The 16,005-nt window shown below is 44.0% G+C and overlaps 1 protein-coding gene across 1 annotated transcript in view; it reads left to right on the forward strand.

The window, feature by feature from the left end:
* The window catches only part of ITGA9 (integrin subunit alpha 9), a 303,615-nt gene that overhangs the window by 204,101 nt on the left and 83,509 nt on the right, over positions 1 to 16,005 (forward strand). The gene's annotated exons all lie outside the window — the stretch shown is intronic.

Consider the following 16,005-nt stretch of genomic DNA (forward strand, 5'->3'; position numbering starts at 1 on the left):
ACTGGTTGATGTGTGATCTCTGACACAGAGCTCCCACACTGATGTCACTTTACAGATGCTAATCGCTACCAGCAAGTGCCTTATAAATGCCAACTGTAATTAAAAGCTTTATTGCAAAACCAAGTTTCAGTTTATATATGGCAAGAAGTGTTTCTCATCCTGTGAACTTTCAAACTACTGCATATAGTGAAATAGGCAGAAACCCTTACTTTTATTGGGCATGTTAGAGATGCCACAAATAATCTGAGCCGAAGACCAAGTGAGATTATGATAAAACACTGAATCTTGAGCAACTGAGGGGGGAAAGGATTTTTATCAGTTAAAAAAAAATTAACACCTGTTTAACTCAAACACCTGCTGGGAGAAATGCTGACTTAATAAAATAATGAGTACCCCTGTCCCTTCAGTTTGTGGGCTAACATTTCCTCCCCACCATCACCACCAGTTGTCCACTCCTCCAGCAAACACAGGGAAGGTGAAGACTTGGCATACCTAATATTTTAAAGGCAAAAATAAAGCAGAAGTAAATCTAATTGATTTGTTCAGCTAAAACGGGGACAAAGCAGGAGAAGAGGAGATCTGGTAGCAAAGCAGTTAAACTTTCTCAGAATGGGAGTGCTGTGGTTTAAATAAGAGAATGTCTCCCTCTCCTCCCTCGCAAAACACCCGCTGCCACACACTTGTATCTTGAAAGAGAAAGTTACAGAAAAGCTATCATGTTTTCTAAGCTTGTTCCTGAAACCAGGGCCGGCTCTAGGCACCAGCAAACCAGGCACCGGCTTTGGATGGCACATTTTCAGGGGCGGCATTCCGGCCATTTTTTTGTTTTTACTTTGGGCGGCGAAAGCCTAGAGGCGGCCCTGGCAGCAGCAGCGTATCATGCATAGGGGGCACCCTGGGGCCGCTGTGGTTCATGCCGCAGGGGAGCAGCTCCCGCACCTTGTGGCTCTGCCCTCCTGGGTTCTGGCAGTAACTGGATGTGGGAGCCCTGGCTGTAGGGACCCTGGCCTGAGGGGTGGCCTGGGAGCCCTGCTGCTTACCCTGACCCTGCCAGCACCAGACCAGCTGGAGGCAAGGAAGGAGCAGGTGGAGTTAGCACTGGTGGGAGGGAGTCCAGGGCTGGGGCGGCAGGGGGTGCAGGTGGGTGGGGAGAAGAGAGAGCCCAGGGCTGGGGTGGCAGGGGGTGCAGGTAGGGGAGGACACTTATGGGGGGGTGAGAGTCCAGGGCTGGGGTGGGGGGCAAACAAACAGGTTTTTTGCTTGAGGCAGCAAAAAACCTAGAGCCGGCCCTGCCTGAAACTCTTGGTTTGGGTCAAATGCTAATAATTTTTTAAAGATGTTTTAACACTCCATCACCATTTAGGTTTTCTTAGTTGCCGTATTTGAATATGAAATTGTCGCAGTTAAAAATACACCTACAGAAGAGGGAGGGGAAGAATAAGAAAGATTTAAACATCCAATATATAGAGGGTTGTTTTTTAATATATGTTTCTCTCCCTCTTCACTCAGAGACTTCCTGTGTAGGTCACGATCCCTGATCTCATGATCCATAAATAGCCTCAATTAGGGAGGAGGGAGAAAATTTAATTAATGACATAGAAATAGTCACTTTCCCAAAATAAGCAGAGAATCCAGGCTGTGGAGCCAGGGTTACTGGAAGTTGGGGGTGGGGTGTGTCCACAACATTTACTAATGAGATCATGGAATAGGACAGGAAATCTATGTCTAATGCCAAAGAAAACTTTTTTTTCTTTATAAAACAACTGCTGAGATTTTTTCCCTCCAACATGCTTTTAAATAGAAAGAGAAGGACAGACTCTTTCAGGTGTGATCCTGCAGATATTTACACATATAAATAATGTCATGCATGTGAACATACGTGTGTAAAGTTACTAGTGCATGAGCATGTTTTTAGGATTGGGATCTTGTTAAACACTCACTTTTTGAGCAGAAGAGTGTATCATTTACAATACAACTATGAACTGGTTTCAATTGGTTGTGGTTTGTCTCTAATGAGTAAAGGGACAATGCCAGTTCCCTTAACATCCTTTTTTTAAAAAAAACTTCTCTAAGCCCAAAGTCTATTTATTCCATCCCACTGTTCTTTAAATTTACTACAGTACTTGATTTGATTCCCAAGTAGAAAATAGTCTTCAGTCCAACTGCACCAAAAAAACATAAGTAGATATTGAAACTTTAATCATGAAAACATCATAGAATATCAGGGTTGGAAGTCCCACCCCCTGCTCAAAGCAGGACCAATCCCCGACTAAATCATCCCAGCCAGGGCTTTGTCAAGCCTGACCTTAAAAACCTCTAAGGAAGGAGATTCCACCACCTCCCTAGGTAACCCGTTTCAGTGCTTCACCACCCTCCTAGTGAAACAGTGTTTCCAATATCCAACCTAGACCTCCCCCACTGCAATTTGAGACTATTACTCCTTGTTCTGTCATCTGGTACCACTGAGAACAGTCTAGATCCATCCTCTTTGGAACCCCCTTTCAGGTAGTTGAAAGCAGCTATCAAATCCCCCCTCATTCTTCACTTCTGCAGACTAAATAATCCCAGTTCCCTCAGTCTCTCCTCATAAATCATGTGCTCCAGCTCCTAAAAATTTTTGTTGCCCTCCGCTGGACTCTTTCCAATTATTCCCTTCTTGTAGTGTGGGGCCCAAAACTGGACACAGTACTCCAGATGAGGCCTCAGCAGTGCCGAATAGAGGGGAGTGATCACGTCCCTCGATCTGCTGGCAATGCCCCTCCTTATACAGCCCAAAATGCAGTTAGGCTTCTTGGCAACAGGGGCACACTGTTGACTCATATCCAGCTTCTCGTCCACTAAAACTCCTAGGTCCTTTTCTGCAGAACTGCTGCCTAGCCACTCGGTCCCTAGTCTGTAGCAGTGCCTGGGATTCTTCCATCCTAAGTGCAGGACTCTGCACTTGTCCTTGTTGAACCTCCTCAGATTTCTTTTGGCCCAATCCTCTAATTTGTCTAGGTCCCTCTAAAAAACATCTAATTGTGCAAGTCCTTATCTGTGGGTATTTCCCTTTGGCAATATTTCTCCTATTGAGTTATGCTTAACAGGTCAATTTGCACACTTTCAGTAATTTATCCTCACAACATGGGTATTCTCATTATTATATCACTCATGTCCCTCATCGTAGTCCCTTGAGGTATGTCTATACTGCAGTGAGTCTGAGCCTGGATCAGTTTGCGGAGCTAAATGTGGCTCTGGTCAGGCTCTGAAGCGGAGGGCGAAGGGGACGGGAGGGGTCTCAGAGCTCAGGCTCCTGCCTGAGCAGGAATGTCTACTCTTGCTATTTTTAGCCCCACTGCTGCGTATTTGTTTTTTTCTCCCCAGTGTAGATGTGCCTGTGGTTACCTATATTCCACACAAATTTGGTGTCCTCTCACTTTTATTATTGGAAATTATTTACACCAGCATAAGAATCACGAAGTTGAGGTTATAGAAAGCATTTTTATACTTGCAGGAACCAACACCTTCTCGTTTTAAGTTTCCTGAATGGATAATTTTGTCTCCCTCATCCTGGGTCTTTGTCACGCATTTTAATCTTGGCAGGTTGATAACTGGGCACATTGCTTCCAAACGGCAAAACAAAAGGAGTGTTTCTTTGAGGCTACTGAGTGAACTGGGTGTCAGAGACTGGATTAGAATGGAGGTGATCTTTGCTTCCAGTTGTCTGCTCAGACAAGAAGTCCACATCTAGTTTTACCAAAAATTCATAGAAATGCATATGAGAATTTTTCTTGGACCTTGCATTGCTTTTAAAGTTGTGACCAACTGCAAATGTAAATGGACCATCCTGCAGCTACTGGTTAGAAGATTCCTTGTTTCTCCCAGTCCACTCTATATATTAGAAGCAAGAGATTCATCCTATGTCCTCTCATTTTGCCGATATGTTCTGCATACCTGTTGTAATGTCCGCAACTGTGGCTTCATGAAAGAATCTTGTGATTAGATGGGAATGGAATCAGGGCTGGCTCCAGGCACCAGCAAAGGAAGCCGGTGCTTGGGGTGGCCAATGCAAAGGGGCAGCATGTCTGGATCTTCGGCGGCAATTTGGCGGTGGGTGCCTCAGTCTCTGTCTTCCTCTTTGAGCTGCCACCAAAGTGCCGCTGAAAAGGAATAGAGGGAGTAAAGGACCCGCTGCCGAATTGCCACCAAAGAATGAAGCGGCGCGTTTGAGCTGCTGCCGAATTATCGCCGATCTCCCCCCACCCTGCTTCGCCACTTGGGGCAGCAAAGAAGCTGGAGCTGGCCCTGGGTGGAATGGAAAATTGGGTGTTGATAGTACAAAAAGCTTGGGTGTAAGTACTTTCCTCACTCACCTGTTTCTTGATTTAAGAATGCAAAACTTACTTTATCGGGACTGTGGGCCCTCATCGTGTGGGGTGCTGAGCCCCTCCCATGAGCTACTTGCTGAATGCTCTCAAATTCCAATGAAATTAAAAGGAGTTGAGGGAAATCAGCAGCTGGGATGATCAGGCCTGTGGACATAAAGGAAATATTAACTATCTGTTCAGAAACTAAACAATGCTGTTGATGAGGGGAGGAAAAAAGCAGACATTCAGCTTCCAAATTATAAGTAAAGAAGAGAGAAAGAGAACAGCATTCAGAGTGACAAACTAGACAACACTGAAGGTGCACTTTAAGATGATTAGAATCAATACTTAAATCATTTCAAGTTGGATTATTATACAGTGCAGATAGGAATTCTCATTTATAAATACTGCCAATTATCTCTTAATTCTTGCAGGGTTTTTTTTTTTTAAACCTCCATACGGCACAAAAATGTAAAACCCAGCTACTGTAATTGTGCACTGAAAATAGTTCTGTCTGATGCCTGAGAAGGGGCCTCTCAGATTAAATAACTCTGTGCTGCACTTGCTCTGAGTGTAGATACTCAGCCCAGATTGGTCGATTTATAAAAGCTTTGAAGAACTACAGCATTTCAATTGCTCTCTTTCTCTCTATGTAAAGTGTGGGTTACAGTGACTGAAGTTCTTCAGTGACTTTTGTTTGGTGTTACATGGAAGAAAGCCAGATAATATTCCCTGGTGGTGTCTGTAAGCCATATTAAATGAACTTGAAACTGCTAACATACAAGACATTTAAATGAAAACATTATGAAGAGTGTGGGGTGATGAGAGTTAAAGATGGAATTAAGGTAAAAATCATCCCTTAAAATCCTAGGAAAACCACAGTTAGGGAGGCTGTCGATCAGCATGGTTGGAAAGCCAAGGCAAGAGTAGAAAATAATTTAAAAAACAAACGCCTCAAATATCATCAGAGCTGAGATTTTCTTTTAAGGTAGGGTAATGAGAGGCACTTGCCTAGCCCTTGTGTATAGTGGCTAAGAGCTTAGCAAACTGTTTCACTGGCTGTGAACAGATTCATTTTCAGGGATACTACACCGAAGGCCGAGGCTATTAATATTAATTACAGATCTAAATAATTGACCTGATTGTTGGAGAAATGTGTTCATGTAGGCCCTGGGTCAGGGTAACATCCCTATTCAGCACAGCATACGTTGAAATCAGTGAAGCTTAAGCACATGCTTAAAGTTAAGCATGTACCATATACCTAAGTGCTGTCCTGAATCAGGACCATAATGTGCAATATAGCAATTAACGCTTACTATTATTTTCCTTAGTATGTCCAGCCATGGCTTCTATGGTGAGAATGCAAACCAAGGTCCCAGCTGGGGCCAATTCTGAAGGATTTTTGTGCTATGTGGGGGCGGACCTGTTCAGCAGGAATTGGTTTGAGACCACAAACACACTGCATTTCACATAGGCCCATACTTAATCTACCTTGAGAACCCATTTTTCTCCATGGTGATTTTTTTTCTAATACAATTCTTCCAAAGGAATTAATCAACAGAGTTTGTAATTTATCAGATATAGTCAATCAGGAATGTAAAATACACCTACAATGTAATAATGAAGCAATTATGTATGAAACAGTTTATCATAATAACCAATAAAGAGTTGAGAAAAATATTTCAGATTAGATGCTACAGTTTTTTGTTTGTTTGTTTTTTGTCCCTGCTTTTTCTTGTATCCTCCATGATCAACGTATGGTTACTAACCTGGGCCTCAGTCCTGCAAGCACTGAGGCATGAGTATAAGGGTTTGTCTACACAAGAGAAGTTCCTGTGTGGAGCCAGCTGGCATGCACTAAAAGTTCCCTGTATAGTACTGTTTAATACAGGACTGCATCAATGCACATTAAGGAATTTTTGCATGAGGGGTCTAGTCGGGCCAGTTAGTGAGCAACACACTAGTGTGCACTAGAAAACCCCTCTAGAGCAGACGAGCCCTAAGTGATTGCAGGATCAGGACCTTAAAGTGACTTCTCAGAAACAAAACTTCAAAAAGATGATTATAGTTGTTCATTTCCTTAGCTTGTGTTTGTTTTATAAATAGTGTTTTAGGGACCCAATCCCACAAGGTGGATGGACTACAGTGGTAGGGGGGTGGGGGGAATTTTTTGGCTCGAGGGCCACATCTGGGTATGGAAATTGTATGGCAGGCCATGAATGCTCACAAAATTGGGTGTTGGTGTGGGGAGGCGGAGGGCTCCAGCTGGGGGTGCGGGCTCTGGGGTGGGCCTGGGGATAAGGGGTTGGGAGTGCAGGAGGGTGTTCCAGGCTGGGACCAAGGGATTTGGAGGGTGGGAGGAGGATTGGGGCTGGGGCAGGGGGTTGGGGCGTGGAAGGGGGTCCGGGGTGCAGGTTCCAGGTGGCGCTTACCTCAAGAAGCTCCGGGAAGCAGCGGCATGTCCCTTCTCTAGCTCCTACGTGGAGGCACAGCCAGGTGGCTCTATGCCATGCCCCTTCTGCAGGCACTGCCTCTGCAGCTCTCATTGGCCGTGGCTCCCGGCTAATGGGAGATGTGGGGGTGGCACTTGGGTTGGGGGGCAGTGTGTGGAGCCCCTTGGCTTTACCTATGTATAGGAGACAGAGGGTGGTCATGCCACTGCTTCTGGGAGCTGCGTGGAGCGAGGCAAGCCCCTGACCCTGCTCCCCAGCTGGAGCATGGGAGTGGGGCAAGCCCTGGACCCAACTTCCCGGTCAGAGCTCAAGGGCTGGGTTAAAGCATCTGAAAGGCCAGAGGTGGCACCCAGGCTGTAGTTTGTCCACCCCTGGACTACAGTGTCTGTTCTAAGCAGCAATATCTTTGGTAGGGATATGGGCACAGCCAGTGCCCATGTGTTAAAGGTTGCAGGATCAAGGCCGAGCTTATTAAAACTGAAAGAATATTAAAACATCAACTGCTTTTCACCAGTTGGGACAATAAAAGTGGACTAAACAAGTTCACTGTTGTTTCTGCCCAGTCTTACTTTCTGGTTTGCATGCAGAAGTTTGGTGCTGTTGTGTTTGGGTTCACAACACTACACAGGAGGGGTACTGTTAATTTAAAAAAAAATAAAGCACACGTCTGTGAATTATATTCAGATTGTTTTACTGGTACACTCTAACAATAGATGCCACATGACCAACAAAGTAACAAACCTGTACATTCTGGTAATGTGTGCCAGGCCTTTTGACATATTGCTTCAGTCGCTGTTCTTTTGTACATTTTGGAAGGTGTGGAGCAATATTATAAAGCCTAACAAGTTAAACAACCTCTAACCATCACCGAAGCCATGAGTTTCTGCCATATTTGGTCAAGGGGGTTCCACAAATTTTTTCCCTCTGTGCCAAGGGGTGTGCTTGTCTGTGGGAGAGAGATACTGGGACTCTATTAATTTGTTTTTTTTGTCCATCTAAACAAAAATGTTTTACTTAACCATAATCAAAGGAGGAGACAGCACCAGCGGACAAACAAACTTTTGTTAAGTGCACTTTCTAGAAATGTTCGTATTTTGTTCCTGAAAAATAAACATATTGCTAGTACACTGCAGTCCCCGGCTTGTGTAATTTGAAAGCTGTATATCTGTATGTGTGAGTCAGTAGACTAAAAACTTCATAGGGATATTCGGGCATCTCCCTCCCATGGGATCTTTTTCAAAATATCTTCTATATGATACAGTTTGATCAATTCAAAAGATAAAATATTTGCTCATCAGAAGAATTTTTAAGAGGATTAAGTCATCCCTCCCAGGGAAGATTTACTAGTATCCAGAGAGGTGGTGAATTTCATCAGAGGTGAGGAAATGAGCCAAACTCTCCCTTCGATTCGGTGGTGTAATATTAACAAGGAGTCCCTAAGAGCCTTATCCAGCACCTCACTACACCAGAACCTAAAACCCATGTATTGCCCATGTTTGGCTTCCTGAAAAATCTCAAAGAAGTGTGTCTGCTAGTAGCTGCTCTCTTTGAAAAGGAGAGAGCCAGCAGGGCACAAATGGAAGTGGAGGATAGCTTGGCTATATTTCTGAGTGCAGACTATACCACAGTGTCATATGAGTAATTGTAATTCCTACACATGTACAATATTGCCCACTGTATTAACTTCCCATATGGTGCTGCATCAATCAGAAATCAAGCAAAGAACGTCATATTTTCACCTTTTGCCGAGTGCATTACAGCTGATGTTCTCAAACATGAACACAGCTCAGAGCAGTGGTCCATCAGTAGGACGTGTGGGTGTATCACAAGGATGATGATGGACAACGGTTGTGTCGAGTGTTCTCCTTAAGAATGACTTTGGTCTGCATCAAAACATCTTTCACCTTAGGGCAATATCAGATGAGGTGTGCAAGGCAGTCGACCCCATTGCTTTTCTTCAATAAGTGTTTGGGGCAGACACTTTTAACCGAGCCTTGCTGGGATAAAATTTCCCCTCTTGTCTTCTGACTGAGCCTAACATGGCACTGTCCTTCATGTAGGTCCGGATTGTCACTCTTTCATCTCCTACGGATTTTACCTTCATTTCTTTCCTTTAGTGGTCCTCCCTTCCCCCTCACCCCACGATCTAAGTTTTGGGTGTAAACTAAATTGAAATTTATCCCTGTAATGGGTGTAGGGGGAAGAGAGAGAGAAAAGATAATTTTATAACTGGTATATATTTCAGAGGAGGAAGGGCAAAATGGAGCTCTTTGTGCACGGTTAGTTCTAGTAACGTCCTCCAATATCTACCTAATATATATCAGCACAGTGATTCACATGGCACTGCTCCAACTTCATATCACCAGAGCATGTCCATTAAATACTATAAAGGGGAAGACATACTTTCCAAGTGCCAAAATCTGTGCGGTGAGGGGCTGCTTTGGCGTGACCTGCTGTAATGCTGGACAGCAATTCTCTTAATGCTAACCTACTTTATATTGCCTGAAAACCCTGCTGTTCTACTGGAGTTCAGTTATGGTTCACTTTGACTGGGAAAGAACAAAATTGGAATTGTTCTGTCTGTATCCCTGGATGATGACTTGAGTGTAGTTAGCAAAACAATATTGCTCTAATGTTCTTCCATTACTTCCTCCCAAACCTCTAATGTGGCATGACAGGTAATAATTCCACAAGCTGACACCTCCTGTTCCTGTATAATTCAACTATAGTTAAAACGAGCTGTTTCCATACTGAAATTCTCTATAAATCCAACAAACTGCATGTGTGTGCGTTGTATTTGGTAGGGTAGTTTATAGCAACTAACTGTTGCACTCTAACCTACTTAGTCTCCTCTGGTACTGATCGTGCCTCTGTAGGAGTGGGGGAAGGAGCTTTTACCTCCCCACCCTACCCTCTGCATGGAAGCCAGGGTATAGTCACTGTGAAAGTTCAGGGAAAATGTGCTTGTATTCCCTCTCCGTGGTCATGCCAGGGAACTCCCTTTAAGCTTCTGGCTTCTTAGTCCTCACCTCTCTTGGGACCTGCGCCTCTCTCCCTCCTGAACGTGAGAGAGGCTGCACAGTTCCCTGCCTACACAGTGTTGTTCCTAGCAAGCAGCAGTGTCTGCATTTTTCTTTCCAGAGTCTATAAACAGTAAAATTGTCCACAGTTAAGTTACCACACAGCTCTTTCTAAGCAAACGCATTTATTCTTAAGGTGAAAACATATTAAAAACAAGAACCTACACACACACCAATAAACTTACTGGAGATCACCTCCTACAAGGGCTCTGGGAGGTGATCAGTCCAAAGACTTTTTCCTGTGGTGATAAGTTCATAACAATAGAACAATAACAACCAAAAATCATTTTTTCCTTTATACAGCCTGGGCCTTTTATCTTGTTCTCATATAACAGGAGACTAGCAGATAAATGTTCTTTCCTCAGAGTGTAGCTTCAAAAGATTGAGTCTGGAGGTGGGAATTTTGCGAGTTAATCAGGGTTGAGTAGTGACAAAAACTGTTGTCTGTAGGATCGTTGCCATGTTTGTTGCCGAAGTTGGAAGAGGTGTAGTGAACGAAGGAGAGGACAGCAGGAAAAGGAATGGTCACATGATTCAGGCAGTGGAATGCTACCCTGGATAAATGGATTCTATCTTTGCCTCTGCCACAGAACTCCTAGGTGCTGCTGGGCAAGTCACTTAAACCCAGTGTTTCACAAGTGGTCACTAACTGTGTGTTCCTCGTGTTCTGGGTGCCCAACTTGATACCTTGGAGTCTGATTTACAGAAGTGCAGAGCACCCACACCTGCAACTGAAGGCAGTAGAGCCATGCTTTGAATATAAAGTGCTACATAAGGCTAAGTACTCTGAAAAACCAGGTCCTAGTCATCTCGAATGGGGGACCCAAAATTAGTGGAAGCTTGATCTTAATCACTGTGTGCCTCAGTTACTCATCTGTAATATGGGGATAATGCCATTCCCTCACCTGACAGGGGTGTTAAGAAGATAAATTAAAGTTTTTTGAAGCACTCAGACACAGTAGTGAGGAAGACTATAGAAAAGCCCATGAGGAAATTAATAATTCCATCTTCACTGCAGGATTTGAATAGTGTGCAGTAAAAAAGGCCTGGGGCCACACACTGAAGAATGATGAAAAAACAAAATGTTGAACATCTGCTCGTGAAGTGAGCACCATCCGTCCGTGCACTGAATTAGACAGAGGTCCTGTGGAAAAATAGTATGTGATCATGTAATTAAAGACTATGCCTTAATGCATGCACACAAGGGAGCTGAATGAAGGTTGCACAGACAACCATCATTCTGGCATTTTCTAACTTCTGAGTGCATTACTTTGTGACCTAAATCATGTTCTTTTAATGTAGTGTTTTTACGTGAAATATGAAATAGAATGGTGTGCTGATTAAGCTAAGGTGTCTTCCAAATCAAATATGCAGCATTTACTGAAAGAGTTTTAAACAAAACAAAAATTTGCCAGTGCAACATAATTCATCATTTCCTTAACAGGCTACTCTAAGCAACTGGGATCTGGACACTAGCTGTCAATAAATAAAAGGCCTGGAAGAATAGGCAGCAGCCGAAAGGCAAAGAGGTGACTGGATTTTTGCCATTATTAGATCATGGAGTCCTCTTGGTTATCTTGTTTTTGAGGTCTCTAGTGATAATGCCTCTGAAGTAATATTTGAGGAGAAAAGACAGCCTCTCGGGTCTCTCTGTGCACTGTCACCAGCAGACAGCTATGTAAATAGAAGTCTTCCTCTAGCCACTGGAGGCTGGCAGATTAAGGGAGTTCATATGTTAATACAGTTAGATAGCAAGTGAAGTTCCAACAACACAGAAATGAAAATGTTCCCAGCTGAAATGTCTGAAATTTTCTCTTGGTTATTCAGCTGTTTGTTTGAGGTTTTTTTTGCTTGCATTCTTTTGATCACTAACGTAAACTTCAGATTATTCACACAACTTCCCAGCCTCCAAATGTTGATGAATGGAAGGAACGCTTCACTAAAACTACCTGTGCTGTAAGTCTTCTCGTAATAAATAGTTAAATATAGTAGTTAAATTTGACACCGCATCTGAGCAGTGGTGGATTAGCCACTGGGTCAACAGGGCCCTGGTCAATTGGGGGGCCCTGGAAAAATGGGCATCCCCACACCCTGACCCATTCTGCCTGCTTGGTGCTCCTGTTGGGGAGTGGGATTGGGGCACAGGAGCTTGCCCTACTCCGCCCACTCAGTGCTCCTGCTGTGGAGCAGGGGAAGCCCCAGACCCCACTTCCCGGAAGAGTGCTATGGCCCAGGGCCCCACAAACTCCTAATCTGCCTCTGCTTCTGAGCATGCTGCCTTTGCACAATGTAAGGTAGATAGTTCATAGGGTGACCAGATGTCCCGATTTTATAGGGACAGTCCTGATTTTGGGGTCTTTTTCTCACATAGGCATCTATTATCCCCCACCTCCTGTCCTGATTTTTGACACTTGCTATCTGGTCAGCCTAATAGTTCATCCAGTTGTCATAAATGGATAGGTAAGGTAAGGGTTAAGTTTCTTTTACCTGGAAAGGGTAACCAAACACCTGACCAGAGGACCAATCAGAGAACTGGATTGTTTAAAGTCAGGGGCATTGTTTAAAGTCAGGGGCGGGAATTTAGTTAATAACCAAGGGTCTTTGTTGTTTGCATCAGCTGTGAGTAAAACAAAGGTTTCTCCAACTCCATCCTTATCTTAAAGTTTCTTCTAAAACATACTGGAAGTATAATACCGCAGCGGAAACGCAAAGTAAAATTAGCTATGACATCTTCTGTGGTGATATTTTACCTGTATGTTGATATTGTTGGGACTGGATTTAAATAATGGCTATCTTATACAATCAGAATGTTTTTTCATGATCTTCTATACAGCAAGAGCCTGTATGAGTTTCCTATGCAAGAAATTGTTTATATTTTCTTTCTTTTTTTTATATAAACTTTTTCTTTACCGTGGTGGAAAGTATTCTTACCTAGGAGGCAAAGGGAAGGGAAAAAGCCAGGCCTGTGAGACTATTTATTCCTATACGCTTTCAGAGAAGGAGGCAGGCTACAGCGGGCAAGATGACAAAGAATCATCTCCTGTTCTCTATGTGGTTAGAAGTTTTATTTTATGTACTACAGCTTAACGAATGCAGACACCGGGTGGAAGGCAAAGCCAAGCTGGGTAGGGCATTTTGGCCATCTGTAGCTCAAATTGTCCTGAAGGAGAGAACGCTTATATCGCTTGGGAAGTAGAGAAACCGGGTTTCTGTGTCAAGGGTCGGGGAATGGAGGGGGAAAAAAAAAGGAAAAGGATTTTTTCCCACTGCTTTTATGCCATCCCAAGGGATTTGGAACATTGGAGGTCACCACCAGGAGGGTTAGGGGGACACCTCAGAGAGAGGAAAGGGGAAGGTCAGGCCCCTAAGTAAATTAACCTACCTGACCTGAGTGGCAGCCCAAATACTTAAGCTGGTCCAAGCTGGTAGTGAGCTTGGGGGAGTTTCAGGTAAGCCCCCAGACTTTTGGATGCAAAAGTCCAGGTTTGGGACAGGACCAGATTGTGGACGCTAAAGTTCAGGTCTGGGACTGGGAGGCTGAATTACCACACCAGTGTGCTACATAGCATTCATGGGAATAGATACATCTTTAGAATTACAGGTAAAACAATCAGTTAAAAAAATAACCATGAGGGCACAGTTCTGACGTAAATTTCACTGATGTAATACTGGAGTAATTCCAGTGACATTAAGACATCTCAGAAGTATTCCAGTGTTTCCTTTTGTGTGAAATCAGTGATGGTGAATTTCTGAGTCATCTAGACAAGAAAGATAATATTTTTGCCTGTTTGGGTATTATTTTGTATTGGCATATTTTGCTGTGTCTGTGATACCAGAGATGATGATCTGACCTTCATTTATCACAAGAAACAGCTGAAGAATTAACAGTCTGTATGGTGTAAGATTGATAGTGACGATAATGATGATTCTTGAGCACTGATCATGTACTCCACTCAAGACGTGATCCTTTCTCAGAGGAACTTACAATTTAAGGCCCATGCTTAAGTGCATCCTTCTTCGAGACAACGCTTATGCTAACTTTAAGCATATGCTTAAGACCTATTGGCTTTTGTACCCTTTCTGAATAGAGGTGGTTTCTGAATTGGGCCCTAGCACCAATCCAGCAAAACTCTTAAACATGTGCTTAAGCTGTGTCAACTGAAATCAGTCGGACTAGAGTAACTCCTCACTTCACGTTGTAGTTACCTTCCTGAAAAATGCGACTTTAAGTGAAACCATGTTAAGCGAATCTGATTTCCCCATAAGAATTAACATAAATGGGTTTGGGGGGAAGGCTTAGATTCCAGGGCAGCTTCCCCTACTCTTCAAGCACGAGGGGCAGGGGGCTCAACCTCAACCTGCCCACTCCACCCCTTCCCCCAAGCCCCCACCCTTGACCTGCTTCTTCCCCGCCCCCACCTCCTTCCCCTTTACTTCACATGCTGCGTCCTGGCTCCCCACCCCCTTTTAAATGCCACAAGCCAGCTGATTGCCACATTTGGGAGGCAGGGAAGGGAGTAGAGAGGCACGCCGAGTCCTTGCTCCTCTCCTCTCCCTCCTGCCCAGGGCAATCAGCTGGCTTGTGGCGTTTGGAGGCAGGAGAGGGAGGGGGAGCCTGCCTGCCGAGTCCTCGCTCCTCCCCCTTCCTTCCTGCCTCTAAAACACCTCAAGCCAGCTGATTGCTGTGGGCTGGAGGCAGGGGGAGGAGGGCGAAGGTGCTGATCCACGGGGTCTGCCAGCGGGCAGGAGGCACTGGAGGGGGGGAGCATAGGGAGGCTGCCAGCTATGGAGAAAGCAGGCAGCCAAACAACGTAAGAGTGGAGCATTGCACAACTTTAAATGAGCATGTTCCCCAATTGATCAACAATGAAACAACGTTAAACGGGATGACTTTAAATGAGGAGTTACTTAAAGGTAAGTGGTTTTGGGGAGCAGGGGCTAGGTAGAGAGACAGTGACTGGATACAAAACTGACTGTGGAGCTGTCTTAGGGCCAAATTCTGGTCCTAATAAAGTCAAGAATAAAAAGTCCATTAATTTTAGTGGGATCAGCATTTGGCCATTATAGGGCTCCCTCCACCCGTTTCACCTGAATGATTGTGTAGATTCAAGCTATACCCTGTTTTTCATTAGTACTGAGGAGAGAATGCACTTCTGTAATTTTCCTGTAGTTCTGTCTGATCACTAAAGAGAATATCTTTTATTGGGCCATCTTCTGTTGGTGGAAGGGGCTATCTTTTGAGCTTCACAGAGCTCTTCCTGAGGTCTTGGGAAGATAACCAGAGTGTGACAGCTAAATGCCAGGTGGGACAGATTATTAAGCATAAGGGATTCACATATGCTGCAGGAGAGCACTTAAAATGAAGTGGACAATTAACATTTTTGCAGTCCTAAGACAAAGGAAGGTAATAGGCAGTAGGGTGTGTTTATAAATTGTTGTAATACTAATGAGCCATAAAACTAATGACTCTATTAAGTCCATGGTTTTTAAGGTCCAGCAGAGTTCCCAGGCTCATCTTTTGAAGGAGTTGTGCAGGTTTCCTTCGAAGATGAGGACTGAGAGGTCAGATATAGAGTGATCGCTTTTTGAAAAGTGTTCTCCCACAGGTGATGTGGTGTGTTTCTTTTATCAGTTTTCTATGTGAGTTCATTTGCGAGCATAGTGCATGTCTGGTTTTACCCACATAGTTGTTGTTGGGGCATTTAATGCATTAGTTGAAGTACACCACATGTTGTGATAGGCATGTGTGATAGGCACATGGTGGGGGAGTGTTAATCAGAAGAGCATTGGCAATATGTCTGCAGGTTTTGCATTTGAGTTCTGGCAGAGTCTGGTGCCTGCTTAGAGTTGGTCTGTGGGGAGCTTGCTTCTGATGATGAGGTTGGCAAGGTTTGAAGGCCAGACGATCTGAACACTTTTGGCTGCTGATAGTCCCCTGACTCTAATATGTTTCCTTCTCTGGAATATGGAGTTTCCCCATTTGTCTTTCTTCACGAGGAATTGTAAGATTGTTATTTTTTCTTGCACTTACTAACGATATCTGAGGTTCACAGACACTATTATGACATGCAGTGCTGTATATTTCCTTTTGACATGAATGTTAATCTTCTGGGAACTGTGCAGCTA

This window comes from Chelonoidis abingdonii, chromosome 2, assembly GCF_003597395.2.
Source record: "Chelonoidis abingdonii isolate Lonesome George chromosome 2, CheloAbing_2.0, whole genome shotgun sequence".
NCBI lineage: Eukaryota > Metazoa > Chordata > Testudines > Testudinidae > Chelonoidis > Chelonoidis abingdonii.